This window comes from Phyllobates terribilis, unplaced genomic scaffold (genome assembly GCF_046119375.1).
Source record: "Phyllobates terribilis strain yellow unplaced genomic scaffold, ASM4611937v1 Scaffold_650__1_contigs__length_881393, whole genome shotgun sequence".
NCBI classification, from domain to species: Eukaryota; Metazoa; Chordata; class Amphibia; order Anura; family Dendrobatidae; genus Phyllobates; species Phyllobates terribilis.
This window is the reverse complement of record NW_027363410.1, coordinates 169,679-184,821: the sequence shown is the minus strand read 5'-3', so window position 1 is coordinate 184,821 and position 15,143 is coordinate 169,679. Positions and strand designations below refer to the sequence as shown.

Here is a 15,143-nt window from a genome sequence, read left to right as displayed (position 1 = left end):
GCTGGAACACTGACTTCTTTCATTTAATGCCTGCAGACTATAAAAGAGAACCCAACCCAAAAAGTTTGGTTGATTAGTCTGTGGCATTCTGTTAAACTGTTGCTTATGGCGGTCTCTGTGAGCTTCTCAGCGACATTCAGCCAGCCAGGTATCCTGCCTGCAGTAGATGGAATGTGGCAATGGAACGCTGGCTGCGCGTGTCATAATAGGCTCTGAGCCTTTATATACCTGTGCACAGCAGCAGCCACCTTCAGTCTGCTGCTGGACAGCCAGCAGCAGCAGCAGCAGGAGAGGTATGTAATCAGGAGCCCTCCTGCTAAGGGTAGACAGCTGCTCGTTCCACCCCACCCCCCGCCTTAATTGGTTCTCCTCCCTTCCAACGGTGTTGAGGCGGGTGGGAACAGCAGGGGGTGAAGGTGCTGTGTTTAAAGAGGTGGAGTTATGCAGATCTAAAACGCGTGGATTGCAGCAGCAGCAAGCCGAAAAGTGCAGGCATGTAAGGGATCTAGAGGTTGACAACATGTCTTCTTAACGGGAGTCCAGGAGCTCATCTCCACAAATGGACTTTTCAGGATCCTTGGGTGGCTCCGTAGTTTGAAACCAATTCTGGTTATCGCTTCTCGGCCTTTTGGCTAAGATCAAGTGTAGTATCTGTTCTTATCAGTTTAATATCTGATACGTCCCCTATCTGGGGACCATATATTAAATGGATTTTTAGAACAGGGAGATGGAAAAAGAGCTTGCTCTGTCCACTCCACGCATTGACCTGGTATTGCAGTATCTCCAGGACCGGTGCACCCCTTCTTTAATGCAGTTTCTAAAATCAGAAAGAATTGAATTCAATGTTTTTTGTTCATTTTGCTTGTTTGTCGGATTTTGGGATGGACTCTTTGGCTTTGCTTTTCTTCTCCTCATTGGATTTTTCATGTTCAAAGTTGCAGAAGCCAGATTACAAGCTCATTTTGGTTCAACTTCAGCAACTGTGCATTGCATTGCCATGTAATGTGATGCAATGCTATCTTTCTAGCTCTCCCTTTTTACTTCCTTTTGGATAAACAGACATATTAGGCAAGCATTTTGGAGCTTTCACCTAAATAACTACAGGTGGTGAGATAAGCTGCACAATATAATTGACCTTTCAGTATATTGTTGCACACACACCATCTATTTAGCAAATGCCCTTGTTATCAACAGCAGCCTTTTAAACTCACCTGAGCTAACAGGTATGTGCGCTGGTTACTCTGCTGCGCTTAAAATTTCTTTTTTGGTTTGCTACAATGCCTTTTCTGAAACGTTGTCTCCTTCTGCTGGAACACTGACTTCTTTCATTTAATGCCTGCAGACTATAAAAGAGAACCCAACCCAAAAAGTTTGGTTGATTAGTCTGTGGCATTCTGTTAAACTGTTGCTTATGGCGGTCTCTGTGAGCTTCTCAGCGACATTCAGCCAGCCAGGTATCCTGCCTGCAGTAGATGGAATGTGGCAATGGAACGCTGGCTGCGCGTGTCATAATAGGCTCTGAGCCTTTATATACCTGTGCACAGCAGCAGCCACCTTCAGTCTGCTGCTGGACAGCCAGCAGCAGCAGCAGCAGGAGAGGTATGTAATCAGGAGCCCTCCTGCTAAGGGTAGACAGCTGCTCGTTCCACCCCACCCCCCGCCTTAATTGGTTCTCCTCCCTTCCAACGGTGTTGAGGCGGGTGGGAACAGCAGGGGGTGAAGGTGCTGTGTTTAAAGAGGTGGAGTTATGCAGATCTAAAACGCGTGGATTGCAGCAGCAGCAAGCCGAAAAGTGCAGGCATGTAAGGGATCTAGAGGTTGACAACATGTCTTCTTAACGGGAGTCCAGGAGCTCATCTCCACAAATGGACTTTTCAGGATCCTTGGGTGGCTCCGTAGTTTGAAACCAATTCTGGTTATCGCTTCTCGGCCTTTTGGCTAAGATCAAGTGTAGTATCTGTTCTTATCAGTTTAATATCTGATACGTCCCCTATCTGGGGACCATATATTAAATGGATTTTTAGAACAGGGAGATGGAAAAAGAGCTTGCTCTGTCCACTCCACGCATTGACCTGGTATTGCAGTATCTCCAGGACCGGTGCACCCCTTCTTTAATGCAGTTTCTAAAATCAGAAAGAATTGAATTCAATGTTTTTTGTTCATTTTGCTTGTTTGTCGGATTTTGGGATGGACTCTTTGGCTTTGCTTTTCTTCTCCTCATTGGATTTTTCATGTTCAAAGTTGCAGAAGCCAGATTACAAGCTCATTTTGGTTCAACTTCAGCAACTGTGCATTGCATTGCCATGTAATGTGATGCAATGCTATCTTTCTAGCTCTCCCTTTTTACTTCCTTTTGGATAAACAGACATATTAGGCAAGCATTTTGGAGCTTTCACCTAAATAACTACAGGTGGTGAGATAAGCTGCACAATATAATTGACCTTTCAGTATATTGTTGCACACACACCATCTATTTAGCAAATGCCCTTGTTATCAACAGCAGCCTTTTAAACTCACCTGAGCTAACAGGTATGTGCGCTGGTTACTCTGCTGCGCTTAAAATTTCTTTTTTGGTTTGCTACAATGCCTTTTCTGAAACGTTGTCTCCTTCTGCTGGAACACTGACTTCTTTCATTTAATGCCTGCAGACTATAAAAGAGAACCCAACCCAAAAAGTTTGGTTGATTAGTCTGTGGCATTCTGTTAAACTGTTGCTTATGGCGGTCTCTGTGAGCTTCTCAGCGACATTCAGCCAGCCAGGTATCCTGCCTGCAGTAGATGGAATGTGGCAATGGAACGCTGGCTGCGCGTGTCATAATAGGCTCTGAGCCTTTATATACCTGTGCACAGCAGCAGCCACCTTCAGTCTGCTGCTGGACAGCCAGCAGCAGCAGCAGCAGGAGAGGTATGTAATCAGGAGCCCTCCTGCTAAGGGTAGACAGCTGCTCGTTCCACCCCACCCCCCGCCTTAATTGGTTCTCCTCCCTTCCAACGGTGTTGAGGCGGGTGGGAACAGCAGGGGGTGAAGGTGCTGTGTTTAAAGAGGTGGAGTTATGCAGATCTAAAACGCGTGGATTGCAGCAGCAGCAAGCCGAAAAGTGCAGGCATGTAAGGGATCTAGAGGTTGACAACATGTCTTCTTAACGGGAGTCCAGGAGCTCATCTCCACAAATGGACTTTTCAGGATCCTTGGGTGGCTCCGTAGTTTGAAACCAATTCTGGTTATCGCTTCTCGGCCTTTTGGCTAAGATCAAGTGTAGTATCTGTTCTTATCAGTTTAATATCTGATACGTCCCCTATCTGGGGACCATATATTAAATGGATTTTTAGAACAGGGAGATGGAAAAAGAGCTTGCTCTGTCCACTCCACGCATTGACCTGGTATTGCAGTATCTCCAGGACCGGTGCACCCCTTCTTTAATGCAGTTTCTAAAATCAGAAAGAATTGAATTCAATGTTTTTTGTTCATTTTGCTTGTTTGTCGGATTTTGGGATGGACTCTTTGGCTTTGCTTTTCTTCTCCTCATTGGATTTTTCATGTTCAAAGTTGCAGAAGCCAGATTACAAGCTCATTTTGGTTCAACTTCAGCAACTGTGCATTGCATTGCCATGTAATGTGATGCAATGCTATCTTTCTAGCTCTCCCTTTTTACTTCCTTTTGGATAAACAGACATATTAGGCAAGCATTTTGGAGCTTTCACCTAAATAACTACAGGTGGTGAGATAAGCTGCACAATATAATTGACCTTTCAGTATATTGTTGCACACACACCATCTATTTAGCAAATGCCCTTGTTATCAACAGCAGCCTTTTAAACTCACCTGAGCTAACAGGTATGTGCGCTGGTTACTCTGCTGCGCTTAAAATTTCTTTTTTGGTTTGCTACAATGCCTTTTCTGAAACGTTGTCTCCTTCTGCTGGAACACTGACTTCTTTCATTTAATGCCTGCAGACTATAAAAGAGAACCCAACCCAAAAAGTTTGGTTGATTAGTCTGTGGCATTCTGTTAAACTGTTGCTTATGGCGGTCTCTGTGAGCTTCTCAGCGACATTCAGCCAGCCAGGTATCCTGCCTGCAGTAGATGGAATGTGGCAATGGAACGCTGGCTGCGCGTGTCATAATAGGCTCTGAGCCTTTATATACCTGTGCACAGCAGCAGCCACCTTCAGTCTGCTGCTGGACAGCCAGCAGCAGCAGCAGCAGGAGAGGTATGTAATCAGGAGCCCTCCTGCTAAGGGTAGACAGCTGCTCGTTCCACCCCACCCCCCGCCTTAATTGGTTCTCCTCGCTTCCAACGGTGTTGAGGCGGGTGGGAACAGCAGGGGGTGAAGGTGCTGTGTTTAAAGAGGTGGAGTTATGCAGATCTAAAACGCGTGGATTGCAGCAGCAGCAAGCCGAAAAGTGCAGGCATGTAAGGGATCTAGAGGTTGACAACATGTCTTCTTAACGGGAGTCCAGGAGCTCATCTCCACAAATGGACTTTTCAGGATCCTTGGGTGGCTCCGTAGTTTGAAACCAATTCTGGTTATCGCTTCTCGGCCTTTTGGCTAAGATCAAGTGTAGTATCTGTTCTTATCAGTTTAATATCTGATACGTCCCCTATCTGGGGACCATATATTAAATGGATTTTTAGAACAGGGAGATGGAAAAAGAGCTTGCTCTGTCCACTCCACGCATTGACCTGGTATTGCAGTATCTCCAGGACCGGTGCACCCCTTCTTTAATGCAGTTTCTAAAATCAGAAAGAATTGAATTCAATGTTTTTTGTTCATTTTGCTTGTTTGTCGGATTTTGGGATGGACTCTTTGGCTTTGCTTTTCTTCTCCTCATTGGATTTTTCATGTTCAAAGTTGCAGAAGCCAGATTACAAGCTCATTTTGGTTCAACTTCAGCAACTGTGCATTGCATTGCCATGTAATGTGATGCAATGCTATCTTTCTAGCTCTCCCTTTTTACTTCCTTTTGGATAAACAGACATATTAGGCAAGCATTTTGGAGCTTTCACCTAAATAACTACAGGTGGTGAGATAAGCTGCACAATATAATTGACCTTTCAGTATATTGTTGCACACACACCATCTATTTAGCAAATGCCCTTGTTATCAACAGCAGCCTTTTAAACTCACCTGAGCTAACAGGTATGTGCGCTGGTTACTCTGCTGCGCTTAAAATTTCTTTTTTGGTTTGCTACAATGCCTTTTCTGAAACGTTGTCTCCTTCTGCTGGAACACTGACTTCTTTCATTTAATGCCTGCAGACTATAAAAGAGAACCCAACCCAAAAAGTTTGGTTGATTAGTCTGTGGCATTCTGTTAAACTGTTGCTTATGGCGGTCTCTGTGAGCTTCTCAGCGACATTCAGCCAGCCAGGTATCCTGCCTGCAGTAGATGGAATGTGGCAATGGAACGCTGGCTGCGCGTGTCATAATAGGCTCTGAGCCTTTATATACCTGTGCACAGCAGCAGCCACCTTCAGTCTGCTGCTGGACAGCCAGCAGCAGCAGCAGCAGGAGAGGTATGTAATCAGGAGCCCTCCTGCTAAGGGTAGACAGCTGCTCGTTCCACCCCACCCCCCGCCTTAATTGGTTCTCCTCCCTTCCAACGGTGTTGAGGCGGGTGGGAACAGCAGGGGGTGAAGGTGCTGTGTTTAAAGAGGTGGAGTTATGCAGATCTAAAACGCGTGGATTGCAGCAGCAGCAAGCCGAAAAGTGCAGGCATGTAAGGGATCTAGAGGTTGACAACATGTCTTCTTAACGGGAGTCCAGGAGCTCATCTCCACAAATGGACTTTTCAGGATCCTTGGGTGGCTCCGTAGTTTGAAACCAATTCTGGTTATCGCTTCTCGGCCTTTTGGCTAAGATCAAGTGTAGTATCTGTTCTTATCAGTTTAATACCTGATACGTCCCCTATCTGGGGACCATATATTAAATGGATTTTTAGAACAGGGAGATGGAAAAAGAGCTTGCTCTGTCCACTCCACGCATTGACCTGGTATTGCAGTATCTCCAGGACCGGTGCACCCCTTCTTTAATGCAGTTTCTAAAATCAGAAAGAATTGAATTCAATGTTTTTTGTTCATTTTGCTTGTTTGTCGGATTTTGGGATGGACTCTTTGGCTTTGCTTTTCTTCTCCTCATTGGATTTTTCATGTTCAAAGTTGCAGAAGCCAGATTACAAGCTCATTTTGGTTCAACTTCAGCAACTGTGCATTGCATTGCCATGTAATGTGATGCAATGCTATCTTTCTAGCTCTCCCTTTTTACTTCCTTTTGGATAAACAGACATATTAGGCAAGCATTTTGGAGCTTTCACCTAAATAACTACAGGTGGTGAGATAAGCTGCACAATATAATTGACCTTTCAGTATATTGTTGCACACACACCATCTATTTAGCAAATGCCCTTGTTATCAACAGCAGCCTTTTAAACTCACCTGAGCTAACAGGTATGTGCGCTGGTTACTCTGCTGCGCTTAAAATTTCTTTTTTGGTTTGCTACAATGCCTTTTCTGAAACGTTGTCTCCTTCTGCTGGAACACTGACTTCTTTCATTTAATGCCTGCAGACTATAAAAGAGAACCCAACCCAAAAAGTTTGGTTGATTAGTCTGTGGCATTCTGTTAAACTGTTGCTTATGGCGGTCTCTGTGAGCTTCTCAGCGACATTCAGCCAGCCAGGTATCCTGCCTGCAGTAGATGGAATGTGGCAATGGAACGCTGGCTGCGCGTGTCATAATAGGCTCTGAGCCTTTATATACCTGTGCACAGCAGCAGCCACCTTCAGTCTGCTGCTGGACAGCCAGCAGCAGCAGCAGCAGGAGAGGTATGTAATCAGGAGCCCTCCTGCTAAGGGTAGACAGCTGCTCGTTCCACCCCACCCCCCGCCTTAATTGGTTCTCCTCCCTTCCAACGGTGTTGAGGCGGGTGGGAACAGCAGGGGGTGAAGGTGCTGTGTTTAAAGAGGTGGAGTTATGCAGATCTAAAACGCGTGGATTGCAGCAGCAGCAAGCCGAAAAGTGCAGGCATGTAAGGGATCTAGAGGTTGACAACATGTCTTCTTAACGGGAGTCCAGGAGCTCATCTCCACAAATGGACTTTTCAGGATCCTTGGGTGGCTCCGTAGTTTGAAACCAATTCTGGTTATCGCTTCTCGGCCTTTTGGCTAAGATCAAGTGTAGTATCTGTTCTTATCAGTTTAATATCTGATACGTCCCCTATCTGGGGACCATATATTAAATGGATTTTTAGAACAGGGAGATGGAAAAAGAGCTTGCTCTGTCCACTCCACGCATTGACCTGGTATTGCAGTATCTCCAGGACCGGTGCACCCCTTCTTTAATGCAGTTTCTAAAATCAGAAAGAATTGAATTCAATGTTTTTTGTTCATTTTGCTTGTTTGTCGGATTTTGGGATGGACTCTTTGGCTTTGCTTTTCTTCTCCTCATTGGATTTTTCATGTTCAAAGTTGCAGAAGCCAGATTACAAGCTCATTTTGGTTCAACTTCAGCAACTGTGCATTGCATTGCCATGTAATGTGATGCAATGCTATCTTTCTAGCTCTCCCTTTTTACTTCCTTTTGGATAAACAGACATATTAGGCAAGCTTTTTGGAGCTTTCACCTAAATAACTACAGGTGGTGAGATAAGCTGCACAATATAATTGACCTTTCAGTATATTGTTGCACACACACCATCTATTTAGCAAATGCCCTTGTTATCAACAGCAGCCTTTTAAACTCACCTGAGCTAACAGGTATGTGCGCTGGTTACTCTGTTGCGCTTAAAATTTCTTTTTTGGTTTGCTACAATGCCTTTTCTGAAACGTTGTCTCCTTCTGCTGGAACACTGACTTCTTTCATTTAATGCCTGCAGACTATAAAAGAGAACCCAACCCAAAAAGTTTGGTTGATTAGTCTGTGGCATTCTGTTAAACTGTTGCTTATGGCGGTCTCTGTGAGCTTCTCAGCGACATTCAGCCAGCCAGGTATCCTGCCTGCAGTAGATGGAATGTGGCAATGGAACGCTGGCTGCGCGTGTCATAATAGGCTCTGAGCCTTTATATACCTGTGCACAGCAGCAGCCACCTTCAGTCTGCTGCTGGACAGCCAGCAGCAGCAGCAGCAGGAGAGGTATGTAATCAGGAGCCCTCCTGCTAAGGGTAGACAGCTGCTCGTTCCACCCCACCCCCCGCCTTAATTGGTTCTCCTCCCTTCCAACGGTGTTGAGGCGGGTGGGAACAGCAGGGGGTGAAGGTGCTGTGTTTAAAGAGGTGGAGTTATGCAGATCTAAAACGCGTGGATTGCAGCAGCAGCAAGCCGAAAAGTGCAGGCATGTAAGGGATCTAGAGGTTGACAACATGTCTTCTTAACGGGAGTCCAGGAGCTCATCTCCACAAATGGACTTTTCAGGATCCTTGGGTGGCTCCGTAGTTTGAAACCAATTCTGGTTATCGCTTCTCGGCCTTTTGGCTAAGATACCACATCTTGCCAGAAGGATTCTAAGCCAATCGTGCCCTTGGCCTTGAGGCATCGGCGGTGTAAAAGCCGTCTTAAGCCTCATGCTGCTTTAGGGGGCAGATACGCAAAGAAACCAAGAAGGCGATCGACCCTATCTACCTTTTGAAGATGGCATCAGCAGTAGCGGCCGCAGTGCGCTATGCCAGAGCTGGTGACCTTCGCATCAAGAACTCTTTCAAGATCGAAGTGGACGATGCATCCAAGGAGAAGATGACCTTGAAGTTTTTCGTGAGGAGAGTGCTGCTGGAGATCCTAGGAGTAAAGAGGGAAGACATCCTGGCCCTTCAAGATCGCCCCGGTTCCTTCACTTTGACTCTGGAGTCGGAGTATGCGTGCCAGAACCTCTTCCGCCAGATTCACCTGCACCTTTCAGATGAGGATCTTAAAGGACTCACCTTTGTCATCCTTTACTCCGGTGGAGAGAAGCCGCTCGTGGTTCAGATGAGCAACCCTCATGTTCCCTTAGTTAATATTATTTGCTTTCTTCAAAACTATTTCCCAGAACTGCGGTATTCCCACAAGGTCATGAATGAGGAAAACCTCTGGACGGGAAAGCATAAATTTTTTGTTAAATTTTGTGAAGATCCAAATGGCATTGGTGGTCAGCGTCATCCTCCGTCAAGTTTCCTGATCGGTAGGGAGCGGGGGCGCCTCTTCTACCCGGACATGCCCCTCTTCTGCCGGAAATGCATGTGTTTCGGTCACACTTATGAGAACTGCAAGGAGGAGGTGGCAATCTGTAAGAAGTGCTACAAGCATGGACATGCCACAATGGACTGTACCAATGAGATGGTGTGCAACATCTGCCGGGTCCCAGGTCACTCCTTCCGGGAGTGTCCTTTGAAGAAAAAGGCGGAAACCTATGCTGAAACGCTGGCAAAGCAACCTGCCCGTGTGCCTCCATCTGCTCCCGGGGGGCAGAGGCAACCCTCTGCTGTTCCTGCTCCTGCGGGTGCGTCTACAGCGCGGGGGCAGTCTTCTAGCTCTCCAGTACCTGCTCCACAGACCAAGCCTGCTAGTACATCAGGTGGTACGTCTGCACCTGCTGCACAGAGGAAGCCAACCAACCCTCCTGCTCCTGCTGCTAAGGGGGGTCCCACCGGTGCTCCTGTATCTACTGTGCGAACACAACCCCCTGTAGGCGGGTCCACAAGCACTTCAGTGCCTGCTGCACAGGGAAAACCTGCCAGTTCTCCTATTCCTGCTGCGCATAAGCCCACGTCTATGCAGAAACCTCCAGCTGAGAAACCTGTCCGTCCTGAGAGGAGGGAAGCTTCATCTAAGGACTGGGCTGCTGATTCTGATCCGGGTGATATGGTGGTGGAGGGGAGTCCCTCTGCTGAAATCGGGACATTTAGCTCGGAGGAAGAAGCAATGGAGCTGGAAACTCGTAGGAAAAGGAAAACAGATGATAGGTCTGATGAGAATGTGGCCAGGGAGACTTCCAAGAAGTGTCCATTAAAACCAAGTCTTCTGCAATACAAGCCAATGGCTCCCGCTGCCCCTCCTGAGGAGCCAAGGCCTTCAGACCCTATAAACATTTCTTTTTCGGACTCAGAAGTGCAGAGCCCGTTAACATCGGTGGGCTTTATGTCTGATTCTGACAGTAGTGTGACCTGAACTAACCTATCATGACCTCATCAATTAAAGTAGCCTCGCTCAATGTGAGGAGTATAAGGGGCTCTACAAGAAGGGCTGCTTTGTTTTCCTACCTGTCAACAGTGGACTGTGATGTCTTTTGTTTGCAAGAATGTAACATTGACTTTGATATGAATTATGCAGATTTAAGAAAAGATTGGCCTCATGGGCCCTCTATCTGGTCCGGAGATAATGAAAATCGTTCCTCTGGCATTGGAGTGCTGTTTAGGTCGCATGACTTTAAAATCAACTCTTTTGTGGACATTTCTTCTGGACGTGCTCTTTTCTTAAATATTAGTTTTAAAGGTGTGGACTTTAGACTTTTGAACATTTATGCTTCTCCGGTGAAGGAAGAGAGACATCAGTTGTTTGAAGATGTGCAATATTACCTACCTGGTTCATCGCCTCTGATGTTCTGTGGGGATTTCAATTGTGTCTTGCCTGGTGAAGGGAGAAGCGGGAGTTCCACCGTTCCTAAAAAAGACAAAACAGAGAAACAACTAAAGGATTTGTTAACTGATTTTTTTCTTAGAGACTCCTGGAAAGAGATCCGTAGTAATGATCCCGGTTATACTTGGGAGAACTCTTCTTCTAAATCTCGTATTGATTTTATTTTCATGTCCCAATATGTGAATGTCAAATCTGTTGTCTTAATCCCAAACATTTTTTCAGATCATAAGATGTTGCTATCAGAGTTAGAATTACCTGGGCTTGTCAAGGCAAGAGGAGTTTGGAGGCTAAATACAACATTGTTACAAGATCCTAAGGTAAGAACAGATTTTAAAGCGTTTTTTAATTATTTAAGAACAAAACAACAAAAATTTTTAACTCTGCTAGAATGGTGGGAATACAGCAAGATGAAGATAAAAAGTTTTTTTATCAAGGTCAGCATAGCCAATGCAAGAGAAAAGTCCGCTTGGCATAAAAGGCTTATTACTAAATTGCAGACCTGTTATCAACTAAGAGATGTGGGACTTGAAATGGACGATTTAATTGAAGCAACAAAAAAAGAAATTAAAAAGAGTATAGAGTCGAAGGGTAAGGAAATAATTTATAACTCAAAAATTGAAGTGATGGAGAAAAATGAAAAGTGCTCAAGATTTTTTTTTAAAAAAGTAGTTGCTGCTAAGGAAATGATAACAGAATTAGAGGGTGAAACTACAACTGAAGGTATGCTCAACCAAGCTCACCAGTTTTATCAGCAGCTTTTTAATGAGAAAACTATAGACCAGTCTTTTACTGAAGATGCCCTTAATTCATTAAAAAATAGTCTGAGCCGCGAAGACCAAGAATTGTTATGCACTGAAGTCACCTTGTCGGAAGTAGATGCTGCTATCAAAAGTTTTTCCTATGGGAAAACCCCTGGTTCTGACGGTTTGCCTGTTGAATTTTATCGTGAATTTTGGAATTTTTTAAAACCCGACTTGTTTTTAGTAATCAAAGAAGCTTTTAAGTGTGATATCCTGCCTATATCTTGGAGAAGTGGTCTGGTCTCCCTGATTTTTAAAAAAGGAGCCAAATCCCATCTGGCAAACTGGAGACCAATCACACTGTTGAATGTTGATTACAAGTTGATGTCCAAAATTTTAGTGAACCGTTTTAAAAAAGTTTTATCCAAAGTTATTTATGAAGACCAGGTATGTGGGGTGCCAGGAAGAGGAGTTGCGGAGCATCTCAATACCATCCGCGATGTCATATGGTACCAGCAATCCAGGAAGCAAGACTTAGCAATTTTATCGTTGGATTTTCAATTTGGCTAAGATCAAGTGTAGTATCTGTTCTTATCAGTTTAATATCTGATACGTCCCCTATCGGGGGACCATATATTAAATGGATTTTTAGAACAGGGAGATGGAAAAAGAGCTTGCTCTGTCCACTCCACGCATTGACCTGGTATTGCAGTATCTCCAGGACCGGTGCACCCCTTCTTTAATGCAGTTTCTAAAATCAGAAAGAATTGAATTCAATGTTTTTTGTTCATTTTGCTTGTTTGTCGGATTTTGGGATGGACTCTTTGGCTTTGCTTTTCTTCTCCTCATTGGATTTTTCATGTTCAAAGTTGCAGAAGCCAGATTACAAGCTCATTTTGGTTCAACTTCAGCAACTGTGCATTGCATTGCCATGTAATGTGATGCAATGCTATCTTTCTAGCTCTCCCTTTTTACTTCCTTTTGGATAAACAGACATATTAGGCAAGCATTTTGGAGCTTTCACCTAAATAACTACAGGTGGTGAGATAAGCTGCACAATATAATTGACCTTTCAGTATATTGTTGCACACACACCATCTATTTAGCAAATGCCCTTGTTATCAACAGCAGCCTTTTAAACTCACCTGAGCTAACAGGTATGTGCGCTGGTTACTCTGCTGCGCTTAAAATTTCTTTTTTGGTTTGCTACAATGCCTTTTCTGAAACGTTGTCTCCTTCTGCTGGAACACTGACTTCTTTCATTTAATGCCTGCAGACTATAAAAGAGAACCCAACCCAAAAAGTTTGGTTGATTAGTCTGTGGCATTCTGTTAAACTGTTGCTTATGGCGGTCTCTGTGAGCTTCTCAGCGACATTCAGCCAGCCAGGTATCCTGCCTGCAGTAGATGGAATGTGGCAATGGAACGCTGGCTGCGCGTGTCATAATAGGCTCTGAGCCTTTATATACCTGTGCACAGCAGCAGCCACCTTCAGTCTGCTGCTGGACAGCCAGCAGCAGCAGCAGGAGAGGTATGTAATCAGGAGCCCTCCTGCTAAGGGTAGACAGCTGCTCGTTCCACCCCACCCCCCGCCTTAATTGGTTCTCCTCCCTTCCAACGGTGTTGAGGCGGGTGGGAACAGCAGGGGGTGAAGGTGCTGTGTTTAAAGAGGTGGAGTTATGCAGATCTAAAACGCGTGGATTGCAGCAGCAGCAAGCCGAAAAGTGCAGGCATGTAAGGGATCTAGAGGTTGACAACATGTCTTCTTAACGGGAGTCCAGGAGCTCATCTCCACAAATGGACTTTTCAGGATCCTTGGGTGGCTCCGTAGTTTGAAACCAATTCTGGTTATCGCTTCTCGGCCTTTTGGCTAAGATCAAGTGTAGTATCTGTTCTTATCAGTTTAATATCTGATACGTCCCCTATCTGGGGACCATATATTAAATGGATTTTTAGAACAGGGAGATGGAAAAAGAGCTTGCTCTGTCCACTCCACGCATTGACCTGGTATTGCAGTATCTCCAGGACCGGTGCACCCCTTCTGTAATGCAGTTTCTAAAATCAGAAAGAATTGAATTCAATGTTTTTTGTTCATTTTGCTTGTTTGTCGGATTTTGGGATGGACTCTTTGGCTTTGCTTTTCTTCTCCTCATTGGATTTTTCATGTTCAAAGTTGCAGAAGCCAGATTACAAGCTCATTTTGGTTCAACTTCAGCAACTGTGCATTGCATTGCCATGTAATGTGATGCAATGCTATCTTTCTAGCTCTCCCTTTTTACTTCCTTTTGGATAAACAGACATATTAGGCAAGCATTTTGGAGCTTTCACCTAAATAACTACAGGTGGTGAGATAAGCTGCACAATATAATTGACCTTTCAGTATATTGTTGCACACACACCATCTATTTAGCAAATGCCCTTGTTATCAACAGCAGCCTTTTAAACTCACCTGAGCTAACAGGTATGTGCGCTGGTTACTCTGCTGCGCTTAAAATTTCTTTTTTGGTTTGCTACAATGCCTTTTCTGAAACGTTGTCTCCTTCTGCTGGAACATTGACTTCTTTCATTTAATGCCTGCAGACTATAAAAGAGAACCCAACCCAAAAAGTTTGGTTGATTAGTCTGTGGCATTCTGTTAAACTGTTGCTTATGGCGGTCTCTGTGAGCTTCTCAGCGACATTCAGCCAGCCAGGTATCCTGCCTGCAGTAGATGGAATGTGGCAATGGAACGCTGGCTGCGCGTGTCATAATAGGCTCTGAGCCTTTATATACCTGTGCACAGCAGCAGCCACCTTCAGTCTGCTGCTGGACAGCCAGCAGCAGCAGCAGCAGGAGAGGTATGTAATCAGGAGCCCTCCTGCTAAGGGTAGACAGCTGCTCGTTCCACCCCACCCCCCGCCTTAATTGGTTCTCCTCCCTTCCAACGGTGTTGAGGCGGGTGGGAACAGCAGGGGGTGAAGGTGCTGTGTTTAAAGAGGTGGAGTTATGCAGATCTAAAACGCGTGGATTGCAGCAGCAGCAAGCCGAAAAGTGCAGGCATGTAAGGGATCTAGAGGTTGACAACATGTCTTCTTAACGGGAGTCCAGGAGCTCATCTCCACAAATGGACTTTTCAGGATCCTTGGGTGGCTCCGTAGTTTGAAACCAATTCTGGTTATCGCTTCTCGGCCTTTTGGCTAAGATCAAGTGTAGTATCTGTTCTTATCAGTTTAATATCTGATACGTCCCCTATCTGGGGACCATATATTAAATGGATTTTTAGAACAGGGAGATGGAAAAAGAGCTTGCTCTGTCCACTCCACGCATTGACCTGGTATTGCAGTATCTCCAGGACCGGTGCACCCCTTCTGTAATGCAGTTTCTAAAATCAGAAAGAATTGAATTCAATGTTTTTTGTTCATTTTGCTTGTTTGTCGGATTTTGGGATGGACTCTTTGGCTTTGCTTTTCTTCTCCTCATTGGATTTTTCATGTTCAAAGTTGCAGAAGCCAGATTACAAGCTCATTTTGGTTCAACTTCAGCAACTGTGCATTGCATTGCCATGTAATGTGATGCAATGCTATCTTTCTAGCTCTCCCTTTTTACTTCCTTTTGGATAAACAGACATATTAGGCAAGCATTTTGGAGCTTTCACCTAAATAACTACAGGTGGTGAGATAAGCTGCACAATATAATTGACCTTTCAGTATATTGTTGCACACACACCATCTATTTAGCAAATGCCCTTGTTATCAACAGCAGCCTTTTAAACTCACCTGAGCTAACAGGTATGTGCGCTGGTTACTCTGCTGCGCTTAAAA

At 44.9% G+C, this 15,143-nt stretch overlaps 9 non-coding genes across 9 annotated transcripts; all 9 read left to right on the top strand.

Moving 5' to 3' along the window:
• The first annotated feature begins 612 nt into the window (after positions 1–612).
• Positions 613–803, top strand: LOC141234878 (U2 spliceosomal RNA). Its single transcript, XR_012300741.1, has one exon. It is a non-coding gene; the product is annotated as a U2 spliceosomal RNA (small nuclear RNA).
• Positions 804–1,918: 1,115 nt separating this feature from the next.
• LOC141234877 (U2 spliceosomal RNA) lies at positions 1,919–2,109 on the top strand. The gene has a single exon (XR_012300740.1). It is a non-coding gene; the product is annotated as a U2 spliceosomal RNA (small nuclear RNA).
• Positions 2,110–3,224: 1,115 nt separating this feature from the next.
• On the top strand, positions 3,225–3,415 carry LOC141234876 (U2 spliceosomal RNA). Its single transcript, XR_012300739.1, has one exon. It is a non-coding gene; the product is annotated as a U2 spliceosomal RNA (small nuclear RNA).
• Positions 3,416–4,530: 1,115 nt separating this feature from the next.
• Positions 4,531–4,721, top strand: LOC141234875 (U2 spliceosomal RNA). The gene has a single exon (XR_012300737.1). It is a non-coding gene; the product is annotated as a U2 spliceosomal RNA (small nuclear RNA).
• A 1,115-nt stretch (positions 4,722–5,836) lies between these two features.
• On the top strand, positions 5,837–6,027 carry LOC141235186 (U2 spliceosomal RNA). Its single transcript, XR_012301040.1, has one exon. It is a non-coding gene; the product is annotated as a U2 spliceosomal RNA (small nuclear RNA).
• A 1,115-nt stretch (positions 6,028–7,142) lies between these two features.
• On the top strand, positions 7,143–7,333 carry LOC141234874 (U2 spliceosomal RNA). The gene has a single exon (XR_012300736.1). It is a non-coding gene; the product is annotated as a U2 spliceosomal RNA (small nuclear RNA).
• A 4,551-nt stretch (positions 7,334–11,884) lies between these two features.
• LOC141235289 (U2 spliceosomal RNA) lies at positions 11,885–12,081 on the top strand. The gene has a single exon (XR_012301139.1). It is a non-coding gene; the product is annotated as a U2 spliceosomal RNA (small nuclear RNA).
• A 1,112-nt stretch (positions 12,082–13,193) lies between these two features.
• Positions 13,194–13,384, top strand: LOC141234873 (U2 spliceosomal RNA). Its single transcript, XR_012300735.1, has one exon. It is a non-coding gene; the product is annotated as a U2 spliceosomal RNA (small nuclear RNA).
• A 1,115-nt stretch (positions 13,385–14,499) lies between these two features.
• Positions 14,500–14,690, top strand: LOC141234872 (U2 spliceosomal RNA). The gene has a single exon (XR_012300734.1). It is a non-coding gene; the product is annotated as a U2 spliceosomal RNA (small nuclear RNA).
• The last annotated feature ends 453 nt before the right edge of the window (positions 14,691–15,143 follow it).